This window comes from Temnothorax longispinosus, chromosome 1 (assembly GCF_030848805.1).
Source record: "Temnothorax longispinosus isolate EJ_2023e chromosome 1, Tlon_JGU_v1, whole genome shotgun sequence".
Classification (NCBI taxonomy): domain Eukaryota; kingdom Metazoa; phylum Arthropoda; class Insecta; order Hymenoptera; family Formicidae; genus Temnothorax; species Temnothorax longispinosus.
Genome location: NC_092358.1, coordinates 9672910 through 9694330, shown reverse-complemented (window position 1 = coordinate 9694330; position 21421 = coordinate 9672910). Strand labels below are relative to the sequence as shown.

Here is a 21421-nt window from a genome sequence, read left to right as displayed (position 1 = left end):
CGATTCGCGGAACAACGATCGCTCGCGCGAATTTACCCATCCAAGTGCATTTTCATCGAAACACGTGGATTATTGTGATAACTATTTAATAATTCTATTCATATTAATCTCTTAATTTCTCGAGACGAAGTGTGTTCCATAAACGGCAGCGTTTACGCGCCGTAAACGGGCGTTTGATGAAAATTTCTGGGTTGCAGAATATTTCAAGCGCGGACATAACCCCGGGCTGGTCGCCCGGATGCCTCTCTCGCGCGATGCCCTCCTCCTCGGAATTAGTAGGAGCTGATCGAGGGGTAGAAAAAAAATTGGTGGCAATAAAAATAAATTACATGCATCGTAACGCCCGGTAGTACCGCCGGGAGAGCTCGCAGGCATCCATCCTACTTGCATACTTCGGGTCCTGATTAAAATTGGGGTGCGGTAGGAAAGGAGCGATCGGTTTTGCCCCCGGGCCTCGCGTCGCTTCGGGAAACCGTCTTTCCGCCTTCTTTTTTCTTCTCCTCGCGCGTTCTTCCCCGTCGTTTTGCATCCTCTTTTTTTCGCTGTCGCGCAACCGCACCGCTGCCTCCCCTACGTCGCGGTACGTACAGGTGCGCCCGCAAGTATCAATTATCAAAATTCAGCCTGTGACGAAGAACCCTGACGTCGTATAAAATGCCGGATAATAACGACCGAGCAAACACGCGCATGACGGGGCGAGCGCCGATTAACGAAACCCCTGTCGAACCCGGCAATCGAAAATTCACAGATTACTCGCGTTTCGCCGTTAATCAATCGCTGCGATGATTGGGCCAATTTATTAGCGTTGATAACGATACGTATCGGCTTTGCCATTACCAAATTTAATATTTACACGTCGAGACTACGAGAGCTTTTTCGTCAAAAAACAATTGGCACTATAAATGGCTGTTTGTTCTAATACAGTTTTTGCGCGGATTTCTGTGAAGACATGATCTCAGGATAAAACATTTCAATTATTATCGTTATGCCGTCTGGTAGCCGTTGCACAAAGACACTTGTAATACAATTCTAGACTGCATCGACAAGAGACGAAGCACGGGCGACAGATTCCAGGGCGGGGGAGAAACGAGAGGGACGTTTGATCGCCGGTCGTGCAGGCGTAGGCGGTAAAGAAACTCACCTCTCTCGAAGTAAGCGTAAGAGGAGCGCCGCGGTATCGGCGACGCGCCGCGCCGCGCCGCGCAGGCGGTGTTTTTCGCATTTATTTAAAGCGCAAGGACACCTAGTCGTCGAGTCCCCGACTTCGCAGTGCCGATCGCAAAGTGCCAAGATGTGTCCTCGTCCACGTAATCGTACCACTCGCGGATACACAAGGCGAGACGGAGAAAAAGCCGTGAGTAGAAGCGCGTAGAAAGAAGCGAAAAGAAACGAGGAACGCACGTAGAAGCTTAACCGCGTGCGAGCCGTCCCGCCTCCGCCGCGCCGCCGCTGCCACGAGCTCATTACGCGCCATTACCCGCAATAAATCGTCGCCGATAATTACTCTCTGCAACTATTAATGACTAAGAACCGAGCGATATAATCGCGTTAATTGCTATTATCGACGCGTCGAAGGCGGCTTCCCTCCCTTCTCGCCGCCACCGCTGCCGCGTTGTTTCGACATTTCACATTTCACTGAACTATCATTGGCTTTCTGACGAGGCATCCGTTATCGGTTAGCTAACGATGATTCCTTGTTCTTTTCACGCTGACGTCATTTTTCGTTCGCCGTTACCGGGGTAGGAACAACGGGGAGATGAGTCGTAGTTGTTCGTCGGAAAGTCAAGGTGACACGTGCACTTACGTAATAAGGTTCGGTTCCGAGAACTTTATTGGAAAGCAGGTTTTGCGTGGATCCGAGAGGGACGCCTCTTACCTAAATACCGCATCTCTAACAAGCGAAACTTACGCAGATATGCAAATACCGGGAAGAACAGCTATCGTGCAATATGATTATAACTCTATATTCTGACTTAGGCATGTGATTGCGCGTTCTAGAAGTTATTTCTGTCGACTTGCGCATTAAATTAAACCGCGAACAAATTAAACAGCCAATTATCCGTATCTTATTATTGGCATATTCGTCATTCCACTAAGAGAACGCTTCATTTATCTTTTTTTTAATCCTCTCGATTTATACGATTTTACTTCTTAATCAAATCTGCATATCAAGCGAGTGAGAGAATCAGGGTCTACCTCTGTTTCTCTTTATTCCTATCTTTGCCTCCAAAGTGTCACGAACTAGTCTTTTGTATAATCTCAGCAGGTCCTACCATCCTGTCTTTTCTTAAAATAACAAAATAACCTTAAGGTAGGTACTTGTTTAAATTTCATCTTTTAATATTTAACAATGTAGTACGAGAAATACCGGGCCCATTATTTCCGGCGAGGGGCTCAACGTCAGCTGGACGGGGACAACGGCCAAAGGCGAAAGTTTGCGATGGCCAATAACTTCCTGGAGAACGATGGTGTCAAGGTGGTAACCCACGGATTACAAAGCGTCGCTAGACGATCGCGTGCACCGTGCGCGTTTGGACGAACGCGTGGGCGTTAGCTTGAGCGCGGATGAGTCCGCGTGTCCCGATGAAACTCGTTTGCGAACCCGGGACTCGTATCCGCGATCCGACGTCAATCGACTTGTTGTCCGCTTCGATACCGGTATAAAAACTATTTTTTTTACAAGGTTGAGTATAGACAAGTCGATCTTTTATTTTGCTCGCAATCGGTTTTTTCCTAGTCTTCACTCATGGTGCTTTAACGAGATAAATACTGAAAAAACTAATATAAAAAATAAAAAAATAACGATTTATTACTTATTGAAAAAAAATTAGCAACAACTTTGGATCTACGCTCTTTTCATTAGGTTCTTACAAAAAGTGGATAATATTCCCCCTTAGATTATAAAGTGATTCGACGATTCAACTAATGAGACCGTTCTGTCGCGGATTATCGTGATTAACAGCGCGAGAGATTAGCGTTTACCAGCTTTACGCAAACCGGTTTTATTACTTATCGCATCCGTGATTCTGGAATATTGGATTCCTCAGCGATCACGTTTCAACTGAATCCTCGCACTTTTGCTCTCACACGAAGAAGTACATGGAAAACGAGGCGTGGGATATAATTCATAGAACGCGTTTTTCTTTAAATAAAAATCGCCAAGAGAATTAAAGCACGATTGTAAACCTATCGATTGTTCCATAAAAACGTTCGTGCTCCGTACAACGCGAATTCGTTTTGTTAATGCCCATTATGCTTGCGCAACGATGACATGAAAACTTTCAACGAGCTTGCAGAACACTTGAGTATCACAGCCAGCCGAAAAATGTCGGAATAACGACGTTGCCCGCGGATAGAATAGGAAGCGGTGGTGGAGGAAGAAGAGGAAGAAGTGTGCTGGAGAAAAAGAAGTATCGAAGAAAAGGAAGAAGGCAAAGCTATTCACCGAGGCAGTTATCGCGGATGAGGCAGCCCCATCGAAAAGGTACGGTAAACGGTTTTATTAATGGTGCGTCCGCGACATAAACACTTTACGTAAGGGTATTATCGATCGATAAATCGGGGCCTACAACGCGCACCGTCCACTTCTATCCCGTTCTATCTTCCAGACCGGACCTATCGTCGATCATTGCGCATCGTGCGAGGCAACCGACGCGACGTGACGTCCGTCTCTGTTTAACCGCCTCCGTAGGCTTCGTATGCATCGTCAACTCGCACCTCGTTTTTCCTCGAGCCAACTGCATTCCTGATAGCGCCGTGTCGTTCCTCGCGAACGTCCGTCTCCTAAGAGGAATGATAGACTCGCAATTAAGGAGAACAAAAAAATTAATAGATAGCTACCAAATTATTTAGTTCGTGGACAGATGAAAGGGACATGGGATAGAGGCGAAATTTGAAATACGATCTTGATTTACAAAAAGAGATGATAAATTTAAATACTCTTCGAGAAATATCAGTGTTCGTGCGTGAAACAAAGTATCGTCCTTGCTCCTTTTGAGATACCGTGTATTTTCTTTACTCAACGGCTTCGAAGACGATAAGCTCTCGAAGCGATAAGCCGCGTCTTTAATTTCTAAATCCACGGACCGATCGCCCGGCGATCTGGATTGTCCCGGGGGATGTGTAATTTCGCGCAGTCCCTCGCTCTCTCATTAAAGACCCGCATGGAATTCGCATCCGCCGCGGCAACGGAGTAAGATACTCGTGCCGATCGTAAATACCGCGCGGTATCTTTTAAATAGGGATGTCGAGATGCACGCGCGCGCGCGCGTGCGAAATTGTAATCGGACTTATCGCGTGTATAGTGTAATTAATTGAGTCGCATGTAAAGACGCACCGATAACCCGGAACACGGTCATATCGGAACGAAAAAGCAACACGTAGACAAAAAGGGATCGCTCCCAATCAGCATATCGCGCTCTTCGACGCGATACCGATCGATATTTTTAATGTGATACATTACGTACACTATACACGCGTAAATACGTGCGTGCGTGCTTGCGTGCGTGGCCGCACGAGCCGACGGTCATTATCGCGTTGCACCGTCGTAAAAGTGCGTTCAAATGCGAGCAGCGCGACGATGGACGCCTCGGAATCGTCGTTGCCTTCGATGTCGCGTCGGGGATCGTCGTGGACGATGTCGTAGGCGAAATCGATTCCTCCTCGCGAGGAAAAGGAAGAATAAAATTATCCTCTCCCCCTTCTTTCCCCCCTCCAGCCACGGGGACACACGCTTGTCCCGCGTGATGGTGCGTGCTTGCGGCGCATTCTCGTTATAATTGCACGTTGCGCGGCCTGAAACGCGATCTGGATCGCGTGACCGTTACGACGCGACGCGACGCCGACGACGATGATGGTGTTACGCCGGTAGCCAGGCGTCATTAGCGGGCACGATTAATAGGACGACAGGTCCTCGGCGATCGTCCACGTGACGCAAGGAATTCACTGATTAATAACTCACGCTGACAGCAGCAAGAATCTCTCGTGCGACTTCGACGGGTAATATTTGTTCGAGGATTTCTGCATTTTCATTTGCTCGTATGTGTGATCTCCTGGCGGCGTGTGTGAGTTGATAAATTAACAAAGCACAGTATTTAATATAACATCGGAACAATCAATGGTACATTTTCGTCCATCTTAAAAATTGACGCAAAAAAGATAAGTCAGCGAATATAAAAAAAAGTAATACTGAAGTAAATTACTAAAAAAGAGTTTTTTGCGCATCTTAAAATTAACCCTAGTTGATTTCGACAGATCTTCTCAAGGAAAAAAATTCTGACGATAGAATCGATGTAAAATAAGAAAAGACAACAATGGGACCAAATCGGAAACTGCTCTCTCGATAAATCGACGAGAGTCGAAGACGCGCGAAATACTGAAAGAACAGCGGCGGAGCTTTTTGCCGACCACGTGGTGAAAGTTTGGTAACCGGGAGGATGTTCGTAGCTATGTTCGTGCCGGCAGTTGGCGGTGCGAAAGCCAGCGGCGGCGGCGGCAGTCGTCCGGAAGCGTTCCACTTTCCACGCGGGGGGAATCCTCACGCTTTCGTCTCACGTGGCATCCTCGTGGCGCTTTTCAACGGCAACGTGAAAACGGCGCGTGCTCGGGATGCGCACCTTCGCGGCCTGATTAGCAACCCAGACCGAGCGAAGGCCAATGGCACCCTGTCTGCCTGCCTGCCTGCCTGGTCTTCCGCGAGGAGTATAAGGGGTAGCGAAAGCTCGTGCCGTGCGAAAGAGACAGAGAGAAGGAAAGAGAGAGAGAACAGCCGGGGAGGGGGTTGGTCTGATGGTGGAAGCGCCGCCGACACGGTGGTACTCTGGTTGCCGGTGGTGGTGGTGGTGGTGGTGGTACGCGGTGCGCGACATAAATATGTATGTATCATCCGCTGCGACCTGCCCCACTACCCCACTAGGTCAGACTCATGCTTCATCACAATGAGCACCTTGCCTTGCTGCTCGTCCTGCTCCTTTCCGCCTCTCGTCCCATTCAAGTGGATGGCTCGAAACCCCTTTCGATCATCACCAAAGACCTAAACTGGCTCTCGGAAGGACCGTCACATCATCGACGGACAATCGCTAGAACAGTTTAATCTCAGCGCCGATAACTCAGAGCCGTAATCAGAATTATTTACTATAGTTATGCAGTTACGATCAATGTTTAGTGTTTCATCGGGGTAACCAATTGCATATAACATATTCTTAGAAGCTTATGCATTTCCGGTCGATTACTTTTTTATCGATTCCCTCGTACTGAAGCCCTAGAGACCAAAAAGATGTCACGGACGTCGGTTACGGATACGAGTGCTAATCGACAGACGAATCGACGAAGATTCATACGCAAGCTCAAAAGTTTTCATTCCAGGCACCACGGCCGGTTCAGCTGACTTCGATCACTGACGTTGCACGCAGCCAGCCTGTGACGTGGACGTACTCTGACGTCATCATCGACGTCCCCATCTCTCTCGCGTACATGCACGGGAGTTGCGCAAGGTCTGGGTGGTAAGGAGAGGGGCGCCGCGGGAGGAGAGTGCCGCGTAGGATGGAGTACCGAGGGGGCCAACACAGCTCGTGGGACGGGGGGACGGGAGGAGAAAGGGGGGAAGGAGAGAGAGTAGCTCTTACATATTTATGCCGCGTTCTACACGCAACACCCATCCCGGGGGTGGTAGGAACCAACCCCCTCTGCGCTTACCACGCCGGCTGGTTCGAGATAGCTAGGTATGCCGACCTTGTGCGCACTTTCACGGGGGCGGTTATCTGCGGCCCCGGAGATGCTAATCAGTTTGGTTGATAGTGTGCGTCGCTTGAACGCGCGCGAAATTATGCCACCGTCGCGATGATCGTCTTCCGCGATGATCACGCGACTTTATCGGTGCTCCGTCGAGCGAGACGCGCTCGAGAGAGGTAGTTTGAAGACTCGTGTCAATGAGCCGGGAAAAGAATGGCCATATATGATAAGTGTGCGGTTATGCCAGGAACGTTTCACAGGAGTCATTGGCGCGCAACACATCGCCGACTTTGACGTTAATGAGACTGCCAACGAATAATTCTGATTCATTAGACTGGCATAATTGCGCGCGCTCATCCGTACGAAAGTCATGCCAGATGTACAGTACGAAGAAACAAAACGGCATCTTGTCGAAGAATATTAGTAGACCATCGATGATCCACTAATACCTCTTATAAAGATTTAAAAAGATATTTTACATTGATGAAGTAAGTTTATTTTTATATGATTTATTATATAATTTATTATTTAATAACCTATCAGTCATCTTAAAATGAAAATTATTGTTGTCCTTATAGTTCTAAATGACAATAGCTATATTATCTTTGAATACATTCGACCGGTAGCTTGTTTAGTTATTATATATCTCGTGATTTATAGTGTGTAAAATTTACACAACAAACCGTTTTGTCATCAAACTCGCTAAATCAGTTACCATCAATGAAAGACACCGATGTTCATTAAGGCATAATTACAATTAGCCTTTACGATGTAACCAATTACTTTTAGAGATTATCCTCGATTTTGTAGAATCGGACGGGGACTCTTCAGAGATCACCTAGTCGTCTGGGATTATTATTACCTGTATACCACGATGCAGCACGATAGATAACGTCAGTCACTATCTGCGATCCTCGCGGTCACGTGATGCGCATCACGAACATGAGGAGTCCGTGTTTTATACAAACTAACGGTCACGATGGCTATGATCCATCGCCGACAATGCTGGCTGGTCTTAAGGTGACGGACAAGCAGCTTCGTCATTTGCATACTTGACAACTCGCTCGTGCGCCATCGACAGGCACGAAGCGACGGAGTGCTGGACCGGCATGGCACGGCATCGCGTATAAGAAACAATTATTGCTTCCCCGCGACACCTCGCGCGACTGCTCGACTGCTCGACGAGAGCTTTAACGACGCGCATCATCGACGTGGTTTACGAGCATTTTCCTATTTATTGTATTCGTCGCGAATTTTCTTTTCCGTAAGATTACTGCTTTCTGTAATTCAATGAACAGCGGCTATCAAATAAATTTGATATCGAAATATTCCCCAGCGCATCTGGTCCCTCGAATTTCGCGAATCAAACAAGATTTATCTTAGCCTTTGAACGAAATGCAACCAAAGGTCTGATCTGGTTAAGGATTTGGTAAAGTGCCTAATTTATCACGTGTTAGTAATGTAAACGGGCTCCATGCGCAACTTACGTGTGTAAGTTACGCGCAATTTACTTCTACGGATATCGACGAAGGATCAAACTCACGTAGTGACGAAAGCGAAGGAGACGGAGGAAACCCCGGGGCTGCGAGTCGGGAGGGAAGTCGAGACAGACACGCGTGTCGTCACGGCTTACCCAGGATGCGCGTGTCTTCCCTTAACAGTCTGTTCGCCTTGATAGAAATCGTTCAGGAAAAAAACACGTAGCGTCGGTTACATAAAAGTGCGGGCGACTACTTCCGCCGGGGTGTGCCTGAGATTGTAAGGATCCAGCCGGAGATATGAATCACGGATGAAAGATCGTTTCCTCGATTACGGACTAGGATAATGTTCAAAGTTGAGGAAATTTTAAAGAGCCCACATTTTCCTTTTAAAAAATCACCTACACATTTTTTTTTCTTATTCTTATAACACTCCGTCGGGCGATAATATTATATCAAATTTCGTATTAAACATTTCAATAAAATTATAATCTTTTTCTAGTATTTTAAGATAATATCTTATTGCATATAATATGTGTGAAACAACTCAATCAGATTGATACTAATTCTCACGTGAACGGTAGGGATATGACCTTCCAACGTTAATTACAGTATTTTCTAACAAACGATTAGATGGATTATAACTTACGTGCATTTATCACTTCAAGGAAATCACGGAAACAATTTCCTGGTCAAGATCTTTCTCTTTTAATCATCGTATCGTAATAAACTACCGCGTCATCAATCTTTATCATTTTAACTTTATACATTTTTCATATAGTATAGTTTTTAGCGGTAAGTCAATCATTAACAAAGTAATTTTATTACACGTCTCTTTCTTGTATCACTTGACTGAAATGCGTCAAAAGTAATATCGTCAACTAGTAATAAATTACATCGTCAAATCAAGATTAATTAGATCGGTGGTAGAAGACAGCGAATCACTGATGTGAACTGAAGTTGACCTCGTTGCAATGGTGCAGTAATATCGTGATTGCATTATCGCAGAAGAGTGGCGTATCGTCGTGGGCCTTCGAGGAAAACTTGCCGTATATTATACGAGCAGCATCCAGATCGTCCGAGAGGTAATCACCAATTTCTACGTAGCTACTGACGATCCTCGTCGCCCTCCTGATATCATTATGCGAACTCGTTAGACACGATCGCGTGTCCTGGTGCTTAGAAATACGAGCAGTAGAATTAAATGGTTTCTTCGTTGAAAATATCGCTGTGACATTATCGAATTTTCTTGGCTACATTTAGAACTCTCTATAATTAACCCAATAATGTTATTACATTTAAATTTATAGATTGCTTCTAACATAATATGGTTTTCTCTGATCTTCTTTCCTTTGCGATTTATCATTATGTCGTTTTTATGTCTAAAAGAGAACGAGAGAGAGAGAAAGAAAACTATCATTCCATTGAAAATCTAGTTATAGAGCAGTCTAACTTAGTCTTCCTCGAATCCGTATGCATTTCAGAAACGCTGATATACGCGAAAATGACTCCTTTTCCTTACGTTCGCGGATATGCGTGCTGTCGAGTGCAATCGAGCATCGAACATTAGTTGAGTATAAAATCAAGGGAAGAACGTAGTGCGAGACAATGACATAAATTTTGTAAATTTTATTTCCTGAATTATCGAAAGCCATAAACTTTTAAAAAGGAAACGTTTCGTAAAATCTGTAACAACGATAAATCGAGAAAGATACAAATTTGGCAATCCAACAAAGATATCGGCGTAACTAACAATAAACTGGTATACTTGGCCGAGCAAAAAGGGCGTCTCTATCTAACAATAAGATTCATCACGCTGGCTCCAGGAGCGTATCCAGGCAGAGGAAGCGAAGAAAGAGTGAGACGAGGCGAGGGAGCCGAACGTGCAGAACCGAGTACCGGGCAAAGCGCTCGGCTGCAATTTTTCTCGCTACATACGTGACGGGAGTAGAAACGAGAAGAGAAAGGATCCAGGTAGGGAGAAAAGGGCGGCGGAAAGCGAGGGAAAAAAAAGCCAGTCGCGAATTTCCGTCCATCGCGAACGACGATCGTGCGCGCCTGATGGCGGGACGCTGGATTACTCGCAAGGGATTTTCCAACTTTCGAAATCCTTACGTCGTTTCCTCTTCCTAAAACGCCGTATTCGAAAGTACGATAGCAGTCGTTTACGCGATTCGCTACGGAAAGCGGCTGATAACAGTACCCGTTTCTTTAGCACAACCAACATAATTTTATTTACAGACCTCTTGTCTTTAATAAGCTCGCGTCAATAATTTTTTTTATGTATTGACGCGTATTAGTAATTGTTTTTTATACGTCGATATCATCAGTATGCAATCGAAGAATTTATTTAAGAATTGTTTATGAAAACGCCAGACAAGAGATATCGATCTGATTTTTTTTTTAAATCTGAAGCAGACGGCTGCAATCTGCACAGACGGAATAAGGGTGTATCTTGCCTGGAGAGAGAGAGAGAGAGAGAGAGACGTCGGAAGTAAATCAGACACTATCAGAATCCACATTAGATCACTAAGCCTGATTCGCATTGACACGTATCGTGCCTTTGGGGCGGAAAATATGATTGCTTCGTCTCCGTTGTCTAGATGGGTAAGCATCGGGGAGAGCGAGGGCGGATTAACGCCACCCTCGGGGATCCACGTGGCTTTTCCACCTTCGCTGTATCCACCCCGCTTTAGCCTTGTATTTGCTCGAGCGGTTTTATGCGCCTTATACTTTTAAGACCTCGCTCACCTTTTACGAAAATTAGTTGACATTTGCCGAAAATAGTCTTCGCCCGAATTATTGTTTATGCGCCCGACATTAATTGCAGTTAATAAGACGTTACGAATATTTTTTATTAAAAGTGCGAAGCTGCGGGCATGCGATAAATATTTCTAACTCCCTCTGGAGAAAGATTCCTCTAAATAAATAGAAATTCTTTATTTGCTTCTCTCCAATCGAGAGCTACCATATAAGATTCAATATTTTACTAGATTAAATTAAATCAAACTATCGTTAGTTGAATTGGAAATGAATGTTATCGATAATCTACTTCGTATTAATTAAAAGTGGTGTTTAAACTATGTAGCATCAATCAACTATTCCGAGATAAATAAATCAATGCGATATCCACCGCTATCGTCGGATGGATACGAACGACCCATCGATATTCTCGAAGATAGGTACTTGGGGACGCTTCCGGCTAATCTGCTGGCAAAACAAAGTCGGTCCCCGACAGGAGCGCGATTTATATAAAGTTCCGCATCGGCGTCGCTTCGGTGGAACAACAACCGGGGAGTTATCGGGATCGATAAAAAGTCTCGCAATAAGCTATCGATACGGCCGTGTGCTGTTTTATTGTGTCACGTGCGAAGGCACAGACAAACTCTCCCTTCCGCCACCCCCTTCCTCTCCCTGCCGCGCACTCCACATATATCAGTCGCGTCAGAGGGGAGACGTCGATATCCCTCGATCAATCATTAATAAGACCTGAAACCCCAAACACACATAAGGCGAAATTCGCCATTCTAACGCGCGCTCTTTTTTTTTTTGCTCTCGTGCATCATACATACTTCGACGGTGCCATTGCACCCCTCGCCGTGGCATACCCTCCAATGCCACAAGACGAGAGAGAAATTGTAAACGGCAACCGTCGAATTCGCGAATTGATGGAATTTTATATTTTCCTTTTCTGTCTGATTCCTTGTCCCCGTTTCCGCGCTCGGTCACGTTTCCGATTCGACTCCCTTCGTCCGCGAATAGCGATCCTCTCGGCCAAACGATTTATAGCGCCGAGTATCGACACGGTTTTGAACTTATCGGGGGACCGCGAGTGCGCCGCGTCGCCGATCTCTTCTCTCTTTCTCAGCCTCCAAGTAACTTCCTCGAGCGGAACGTCCTCTCGAGCTGAGTCGTCCTCTCACACGGAAATAATATCCTCTTACGAAAGAAATTACCGAGCAATTCTTATTGTTATTGATGCCGATGTTATCGCTGTGTAAAATATTCTAATTTATGTAACGCTTAACGTCATTCTTCAAACGATGATCTGCGCGACTTGCAAATTACTTTTTTAAATAATTCGCTTTTATTTTTCGAGGTGATTCGATTTCACGACGGTTAAATTGAACGTTTTAATTATCACACTGGTCGGCGCAACTGTAATAACAACGCGTTCAGCCGACCCTAAACCGAAATCGGGAGTGACGAGGGCATTTTTCCACCATCGTTAACCCGTGCGATCAGAAACGACTCTGAAAGTGTCAACGCCGCTCTGGTTTTCCCATTTTTGCACGGCTCGTACACATCCTGTCGGGCATCCCTCTGGCTTCCACCGAACTCCCTGGAGAGACTTACACGAAACAGGGGTTGGTATACGGCGCGGAAACGAGCAGATATCGAGTTGCGGTTTAAAACTCGCTACCATTCTCTCCCACGCACGGTCCTCTTTCTCTTCCTTCTGTCTCTATCTCTCTTTCTCGATCCGCCGGTGACGACTCCGTCAAGGAAACCGGGATTCAGTACGCTGATCAGCAGAAAAGCGCAGCCCTTGGCTTCACTTGCACTCGAAGGAGACACCCTTAAAGCGCTATCTTTACAGTATCGATAGCTACCCTCTCGTGGAACGAGGGAAAAGACGTTCGGTTTCTGACATTAGTCATCGAACATCCAACAATCATTCGATTATGTAAATTGTCTCTTTTCGAGATATTTTTAATTTTAAACGTTTTGTTATCGCTTTCGCGTCATAAGAAAAGATTAAGATTCCTCGTTCTATCCGTCCTTTCCGTTTAATCAATGATAAATTACACGACGCCTGTGGAATCCTCTTGAATTTCGAGGAAGTTTACGGAATACAGTGGGCGTATATGTGAGAAAGATAATATATAAGCGGAGTTGTATACGTGATAGGCGCGACTATAAACCTCCCGGTAAGGAAGACAAACGCGCGTTCGATGCCGCGCGCGATGCCGAACATTGCATCATTGATGCGCTCTATTCCCCAAACGGCGGTACATCCGGCGCTAAGGTCGTGGTTTATCTGGCCATAACTGTGAAATATCTGCGCCGGCGATGCGCCGCGTCGTGTCTGATTGGCGCGAACCGTTGCGCCGCGGTAAATCTTTCTTCCCTCCTTCGATCGCGCGCCCCCTCTCTCCGAGAGGCTCCATTCAGTACGGCCCGACAGATATCGCCGATCGTTTTTCTGAAAGCCATTACTAAGGGAGTATTGTTGTACACTTGACGAGATCTTTGCCGCGACGTCGGTGGACGCAAAATATTTCCACTGCTCTTCCATAGCTTGTGAAGATTTAAGAATGAGCCGCGACTATATCAAAATAATCCATTTTAAACTAAAATCGCGTTATTAATGTAATTTTTACATTCTTTTTATACGTTGTATATTCAATTTTATTCATTTCTATATTTAGATTATTTTGAAACGAACGTATTGTGATTTGTGGCGCGCTATAAGGCTATTATATAGTTTTTTTATCCTTTATCTCCCGAGCATTTCGACCCAATTACGCGAGTTTCTCGAGGGTCGACGTTCACGAAAGCGAGCGTTCGCGCGCACTAAATCCGATCAATCGGGATCGATACAGGGCCCCAAGTCCCCAGTATCTCTCCTTCGTCCGGTCGGCGTTCAGGGCTGGTCCCGCGACCCGTCCGGTCCATCCGAGAGGAAAGAGGGAGCGAGAGATATCGCGGCGGCCCTATAAGGCCCAGACGGCGGCTATAAGGCCCTTGAGCAGTAACAATGCGGCCTGGGCACGGCTTCGCGGTGTCTCGTAAATATAAATGATGCCGCGACGCAGTTATTGCCGTGCTACCGTGTGTGCAGGCCCCCTCGTCTCTCTCCGTGGCGCGCGGATGCGAGGGCATAAAACGCACGATGCGTAGACGAGTCTCTTTTCTTTCTCGGCTTCGGCCATCTCGCATCGCACGACGCACACGCGCGTACCTCATCTAGCTTGGTTCCCGCTTCCCGCTACGTCGCCGCCGACTCCGCGGTTGGATCATCTAAAGCCGCGATAGGTTTTTGCTTCCGAGCGGGCAATAACGGAGCCGCACACTGCCTACGACCGCCGCGACTCGCAGATACCGCGGTTTCAACGAACACCTGGAGACGCATCGGCGATCAATGAAATTCTTGACGACTTCCTATATTCTTTTCAAAGCTTTCTTTTGTTGTATACAAGTTGTCTCGCCGCAACTTTCTAGCTTGCGCATCTTAGGAAGCGTTAAAGGTAAAGAAGAGATATTATAGAGAAAAGGATCTTTAAATGCTCTTTGTGGAAAAAAATTATTTTTATCCTATAATGTTCTTGCAAGTAAGGAAAGTCTCGATCAGTTGTCCATGATGGAAATGTCATGGGGTCAGATCGAAAGGTAGGTTGTTATCGCTGAGGCGCTTAGCACGCGAAGCGACAGAAGGATTCGCTGATGCTCTGCTTCTTTTGCACTTCGTGGAAGTCCCGGTGGTACGAAGGATGTGGATGAGAAGAAAAGGGACCGTAGAGAGAGAGGAAGAGAAGAGCGAGGAGGGAAATCAAGAAGGTGGAAAGAGGAGGAGGAAGAGGAGGAGGCTGAAAGTGGCGGTAGGATGCTGGCAGCGAGACGGAGAGGAAGAAAGAGAGAGTGTGAAAGGTGCTGGAGGGCGGAGAAGAAGAATCGACGACGACGAGGGCGAAGGGAAAAGGGGGCGGGGACGGTCCATTAGGCGGTATCGGGACCATCGCACGGTAGCACCAACGCTCTCTGCATCTCAATGCCTTCGCCCTTAGCCGCGCGAGACGAGAGGGCCGAATGGAGCCGATTTCGGGGCCTCATACGCGCTTTCGCAGCCACCTCGAGCAGCCGCATCGCCTCGCCACAGAGATATCGATGGCCGGCGTAGGACGTGGAGGCGAACGGGCCGGCCCTGCGACGCACCAAGACCGGTAGCCCGCGGCGGTGTTTTCGCCTAATCGACCGCACCGTGATGCGCTCGCCATGATACCGTCGCAATAAGCGCGTTAAACATGGTCTACTATACGGCTCAAAAAGCGTCTGTTAGTGGATCGGCGAGTAAATGGCGAATAAACTCGAAGAGAAATGACAACCCGATGGAAGATGAAACGATTAAACTCCTCAAAAGATTTCTGCTCGTTATCTATATCGCTAGTTGAAAATGTAGGGCTTTCCATTTGACATAATATTATGCAACTTTTTTACATTTTCCATTTAATCTCGTTCCGTTTTTTAAATAATGGAAGACAATCTTCTAAACTAAGTTGTCAAATGCCGGAGTTAGTCTTTAACTGGTTTATAAATAATTAACTTAATTTAGTATTTGCACAGACAGTACGGTGAATCTCTGTTCCGCAACGCAATTATTCTCTTCTAAATTATTTCACGGTAACGCGGTTGCCTAATGAGACTCATCGAAATCGTTACACCTACGTGTTCGGCACACTCCTCGTCGCTTTTTCCTCCCCTTAGATGACAGACGGCTTGACGAGACAGCCTTCGGCCTGGGAGTGAATCTACGATGTGGCATGCCCGATCGGAATCTCTGGAACACAAACTTGCTCAGAGTCTCTCTCTCTCTCTCTGTCCCTCTCCCTCTCTCTCTCTCTTTCTCTTTCTCTTTCATCAGGCTAAACAAATCCGAACAGGTCTCCAGCGAGAGACAGGCTTTAACAGAGATAGAGAGAGAGAGAGAGAGAGAGAGAGAGAGAGAAGCATGGCATGATAAATATATCCGACACATATATTTATATACATATATCCACTTATCAGAAGTACATTGTGATGTTATTGAGCGATCGACCGATATTTCAAGGAAAAAAAGATTTCTAAAGAACACTTTACATCGGGTATCGGTAGCGGCAATTGGCAGGATGCAAACTAATTTAATATCATAAAGTTAACCGGTAATCTCGGTCCTGTCGCATAATAAACTTCGGCATTTCCATAAATGGAAGGTGTGGCGATGCGAAATCGCACGCTCGCACGAAGTTTATGGCAGTATTTCTTTCGCAGATTCGATCATCTTTTACCTCATTATATTCAAGACCGACAGCTTTCGGTCTTTACCTTTGACTTATTCGCAGTATTTTTTTTTGTAAATATCTTTTCGTGAATGCTAGAACGTCTGATTCGGTAATGCTAATCAAAGGTTAGCCACATGGGTCTTGAGAACACGTGGATGACACGATTCGCGTCAGCACGGAAGTGGCAATTAAATTCCATTCGAGTTTGCGAGAATTTCTTTCATATGCATCGTCGTCAACACAACACATATAACGGCGCGCCGAAATCGCATGCAAAATTCTTGAAAAACCAGCCGGTCGAACATAAATCTGTATCTCGAAGCAATTAAATTAAGAGAATCGTCTGTGACACTCGACATCGGACACACGTGCAGTTACTTTACACTTTCAAGTTTACGCATACATTGCGAGAGATTGAAGTATAAGATGTCGAGCATGCATGTCATCGACCTACAAAATTAGACGCTTAATCTGGAAGTCCAGTGATACATATACGATATACATGAACTATTATACATTCAGAATTTTTATATTTTGAATTATGGACCATCGTATCTGATTATCATAATCAAAATTTTTATATCTTTTCGCAGAGGAATAAAGATTGCATTTTGATCGTGAGAGTTCTCGCATTTCGTGTAAATCCACAGAAAGTAGAGTGCGAACAGATGTGGTTTCAACTTATAACCGATCGACCGAGTTAGGCGTGTTCTATTTCGACAACGCATCGGCGAAATCTTTTTCTCAAGGATTCCCGGCAAGCACGAAACAGCTACCGGTGTTCGTTCCCTCTCTGTTTCTTTCTCCTCTACACGTCTCTCTTTTTTTCTGTTCCAGTGGACCGAAGGACACTGGCCGTAGGCGCGCAGAAGGCGGTGAGGTAAGCCGAACCAACCGCGACTCAACGGCGACGACGACGACTGCGACGACTTCGACGACGACTGCGACTAGATTTTCCCGTCAATAAATCAAGCCGGTCCGCGGGCCGGCCTCGGCATTTCTGCCACCGTTGCCGCCGCTCGCGACTGTCGACGACTTCGTCTTCTTCGCTCTGCCGCTGCTGCCGCCGCCGCCGCGCGCTGCTTCCTTATTCATACCGTCTCGTCGACAGTCGCGTTCAGAAAAACATTATCCTGGATGTTGTCAACGCGTCTCGCTGCTACGAGCGTTTCCAGCATCCGGTAGTTAGTTGGGAAAAGCGCGAGCTACCATATACACATACATTACATACACATACATCTTTGTTTCGTCCGCCGGTTATGCTTGTTCGTCGCTTCTCAAACAAGAAACTCGTCGACGCGTAAGAAACACGAAGAGCGGAGAGTACCAAACGAAAGCGCGGATATTTTGATTTCTTGCGTTATTAGAAGTAGAATATTCTTTCACAAGGCCGTTCTCAGAGACGTTATTTAAATGAATTTAATTAAATAAATTGGAAAGTTGAGGCTCTCTGTTGGACATCCACACGCAAAGCAAAACAGGCTAATTAAGAGCCAATCGCTGTTGACCGTGCGAAAAACGTTTATTTTTTTTTAGAATTAAATAAATTAAAAATTACTAAAGGTGTTGTAATCGACCCAACTGGCCAAATTTATTGATCGAAAAACGCTACGTTTCGACCGAGGATCTGGTTCTTTTCAAGCGTGTATACAAGACTCACAAATATCGATTAGTCAGGCATAATGCCCTAACTACGCCGAATCTAAAAACTAAACGACAAATTACGCACTCCGCAATTAAGTGAAATTATATCCATATTATACAAAAAATAGAAATTTACATATTTGTGCGTCGGAATCAAAGTAATAATATATTTGTTGAACGGCACACTTCGTGAGATGTTTATCGTAAATAAATTAAAATAATTAATTAAATAAATTTCACCTTATATTCAAAATCTTATATAAAATATATCTTAAATATGATCGTCGTAACTGTTCAGGATATTTCTCTCTTAAAAAAAGCTTTATAAGCAAATTTTCCTTCTAGTGCAATATACTGATTAACATTTCTATCTCTGTATATCATAAGTGCGATAAATTTTATTGAGGCCGAATCGAACTAAATTACTCTAGGGAAAGAAAAGACGGCACTTTGGGGCCCACGATTAGTAATCCAATTATTTGGGTTGCTCGTAATCCTAATTTTACGTAACCGTTTTTTTTCTCTTAAGCGATATCTCTAATTAACCCCACGTAACTAAAAATCGTAATTAGCTATTCTATCTATTTCAAAGATTTTTAAGTTATACTAATAAATTCTCTCAATTAGTTCTGTCGATATTCGCAGTTACGCAAAGATAATTTTCACTTGAAGGGCACTAACCAAAATGTTGCTTAACTAAAAAAAACCGGTCTAAATTTCTCCCAGAGTATAAGAAATATCGTCTTTGAGGAGAGCTACGTCGATGTGAATATTTATTCCTAACTCCGGTTCGGTGTGAATCTGCGAATGATCCTATCGATGGGGCATCCGTTCGGCGATATTAATTCGTACGACGTTAAACGCGTGAGAGACAAAGTTTTCCCTCGGTGAATTGATAACGACACGCGATCGCACGGACGGAAGATACCTACATGTATAAATCCTATACGGCAGCGAGTCGCGACCGTACGCGCCGCACATGCGGAGCATTTCTTCGAGAAATTTCGAGGGAGGAGTAATCGATGGCTACCTCGGCGACGATCGGTCCGGCAATCAGGACGAATGTGCAGGGAGATAAAGTGAAATGGCGTCGCCGTTTAATTGGAGTTTCTGACGCGTTTCTGGCATTAAGTATGATGTTGCGTTGAGTTCAATTAAAATGGAAATCGGGGATGGCCGTTGCTTCGCCACGTCTCTTTCTCGCTCTCTGTCTCTCTTTCCCCCTCCGTCTCTGTGTCCTCTCTCCCTGTCTTCCTCCTCTCCATGTATTCGCCCATCGTTCTCATCGTACTCTTCGTCCTTCCTCTTGCACTGAATCCGTCCCACACACAACTTACGCTCATGTATACATATACACCCACACATACATACAGTTGTACACACTTGCACGTACATGCACACACATATACACATACATGTGCGAAGTGCATCCCATGTTTTCGCTCACTATGTGTATACCATCCTTCGATCCTTCCTCCTCCTGCTCTTCATCGTCCTGTTCCTTCTTCCCTGCTGTTCGTTCCTCTCACGAGAGCTTCGAGCTACCACATACGTGTCCCGATCTGAAAATAGTTCGGTTGGTCCCGGGTAGGAGTCCTTAATGAACCCGAGATTAGAAGTCAGCCCCGGACTCGAGAGCGGTAGATACTGGGTACAATTAACACTGAAATATCATCGGTGTGGGTCCGTTAGGGTGGTACACGATGTGTCTCAGGTGGGATTTTGCCGCCGTCGCTGCTGCGAAAGGGAAAGGGGAATCGGATCCTCCAGACAAGGGACTAAAGGACTGGCCAACTTTATGGACTCTTAAATTAGCCGATTGCCGCGAGTCGATTCGAGCTTCGCGGGAGATCGGGCGGTACCGAATTCCCGTCGCGGAAGTAATATATTTTATATTAACAGGCTCTCTTTTGAAACCATCGGATTTTTTTTTGCCACCAATACTTGAAAAAGTGAATTGATAGCGATGAAGTCTTCTTACAACAAATCTGTATAGGTGTGCGCGTTGTGTTTAATATAATTTAAGAGATCATATAATTTATTTTTAATTGTTATGACGTACATAAATTCCCATTGACTATGTGCGGGCAAATAATAATTGCAATAATTTTTCAGCCCCGGAAGATGAGAGCTAAAAACGAGAGAGTGAAAAGCGCTAGAATGTGCATCGTGTGTTTTTCTCTCTTTATCGTTTACAATAATTACAAGATAATTGCTCAACGGAATGAGCGCCTCGGGCATGCGTCATCTCCGTGCGATGCGCAGCTGCAGGATTTATTTATCTTCATTTTTTTTATTTCTTTTTTTTCCATTCGTATCAGTGGCTACTTTGTGAGCGTTTAACATACAGGAACAAAACGACGGACGCGGTGGTACCGCAGAGAATTCATTGCCCTTATCGCGATTTGTACTTAACGCCCGAACATCTTGCGATGCGCATATAATTACCATACTCGCCATAAATACAAGATCCTCGTGGAAGGCATGACGTACCGATTGCTTCTTTCCCATTACAGTAAATCAACGGCTCCGCGATAATTCTCGCGGATTACGGATACGTTTATGCGCGAAATAGCAAATCGGTGCGGTAGCAATCATTAAATCGACGGCAGCCAGCCCAGGCCGAGGCTAAATAGTAGTGGCCTGGCCCGATTTAAGACCGCTTTTGATGCTCTCAGAGAGAGACCGCCTGCCACCGTGCTCTCGGCCGACCGGTGCCGGTGCTCGGTAGAGACTTAATAAGACATCGTGACTCAGCGCAATGTCAGGCCTCTAAGTGATCGGTTAATTGTACATTAAACCGTACATAATAGAATTATCAGCGGTAGAGAGAGCGAGAGAGAGAGAGAGAGAGAGAGAGAGAGCACGGGCTTCGGCTCGTGCGGAGAATAGCCCCATGCTCCTTTTGTAAAATCTGACCCACTACTTAGCCCGCGTGTCGAACCTGAAATTGAAATGTCTTGACATTTTTGCGCATGTTGTGAGCATTATAATGACGGCACATTGTAATTAACTGATAAACGCGCGATATTGAGATTGGGTAGAAATTTAAATCACCTAGATGTGTGTGTGTGCGATTTGGATTCTCTTTAGAAAGATATTAAGGGTGTGCTATTAATTAATTAATTAATTATGTAAATTTCATTTAATTAATTTTATGAAAATTCAAATATAACTATAACGGAACCAAACATGATTCATATATAGATTGTATTCATAGAACTAATTGGATGCAGTTATGCAATAAGGAACCAAGCGCCTGCACTTTCGTGATTTTTAGTTCTGTAAGGAGATATTCTAAAAACGTACGTAACAAATAGAATTGTATTTGAGGAAAATTATATAGTTCGGTCATTATATTTGAGATAACGTTAGCACAGCATTTTATTTTTTATTTCTAACGTTTCGAGAAATTTACTTTAGCGGAAAAGTAAAGTTTTGGAATTGGTTCCGCATTGCAGAATCAATTGCAGAACTGCGTCCAATTTAATTTTCTGGGGATGTAATATTTTTCTCTATTTTTATGATTCA

The 21421-nt window shown here is 45.2% G+C and overlaps 1 long non-coding RNA gene across 1 annotated transcript in view; it reads left to right on the top strand.

The window, feature by feature from the left end:
- Positions 1–1170: 1170 nt before the first annotated feature.
- The window catches only part of LOC139811067 (uncharacterized), a 29453-nt gene continuing 9202 nt past the window's right edge, over positions 1171–21421 (top strand). Inside the window, exons 1-3 of the long non-coding RNA XR_011731539.1 lie at positions 1171–1354; positions 2357–2658; positions 3297–3484. This is a non-coding gene — a long non-coding RNA (uncharacterized lncRNA). The remainder of the gene's footprint in view (positions 1355–2356; positions 2659–3296; positions 3485–21421) is intronic.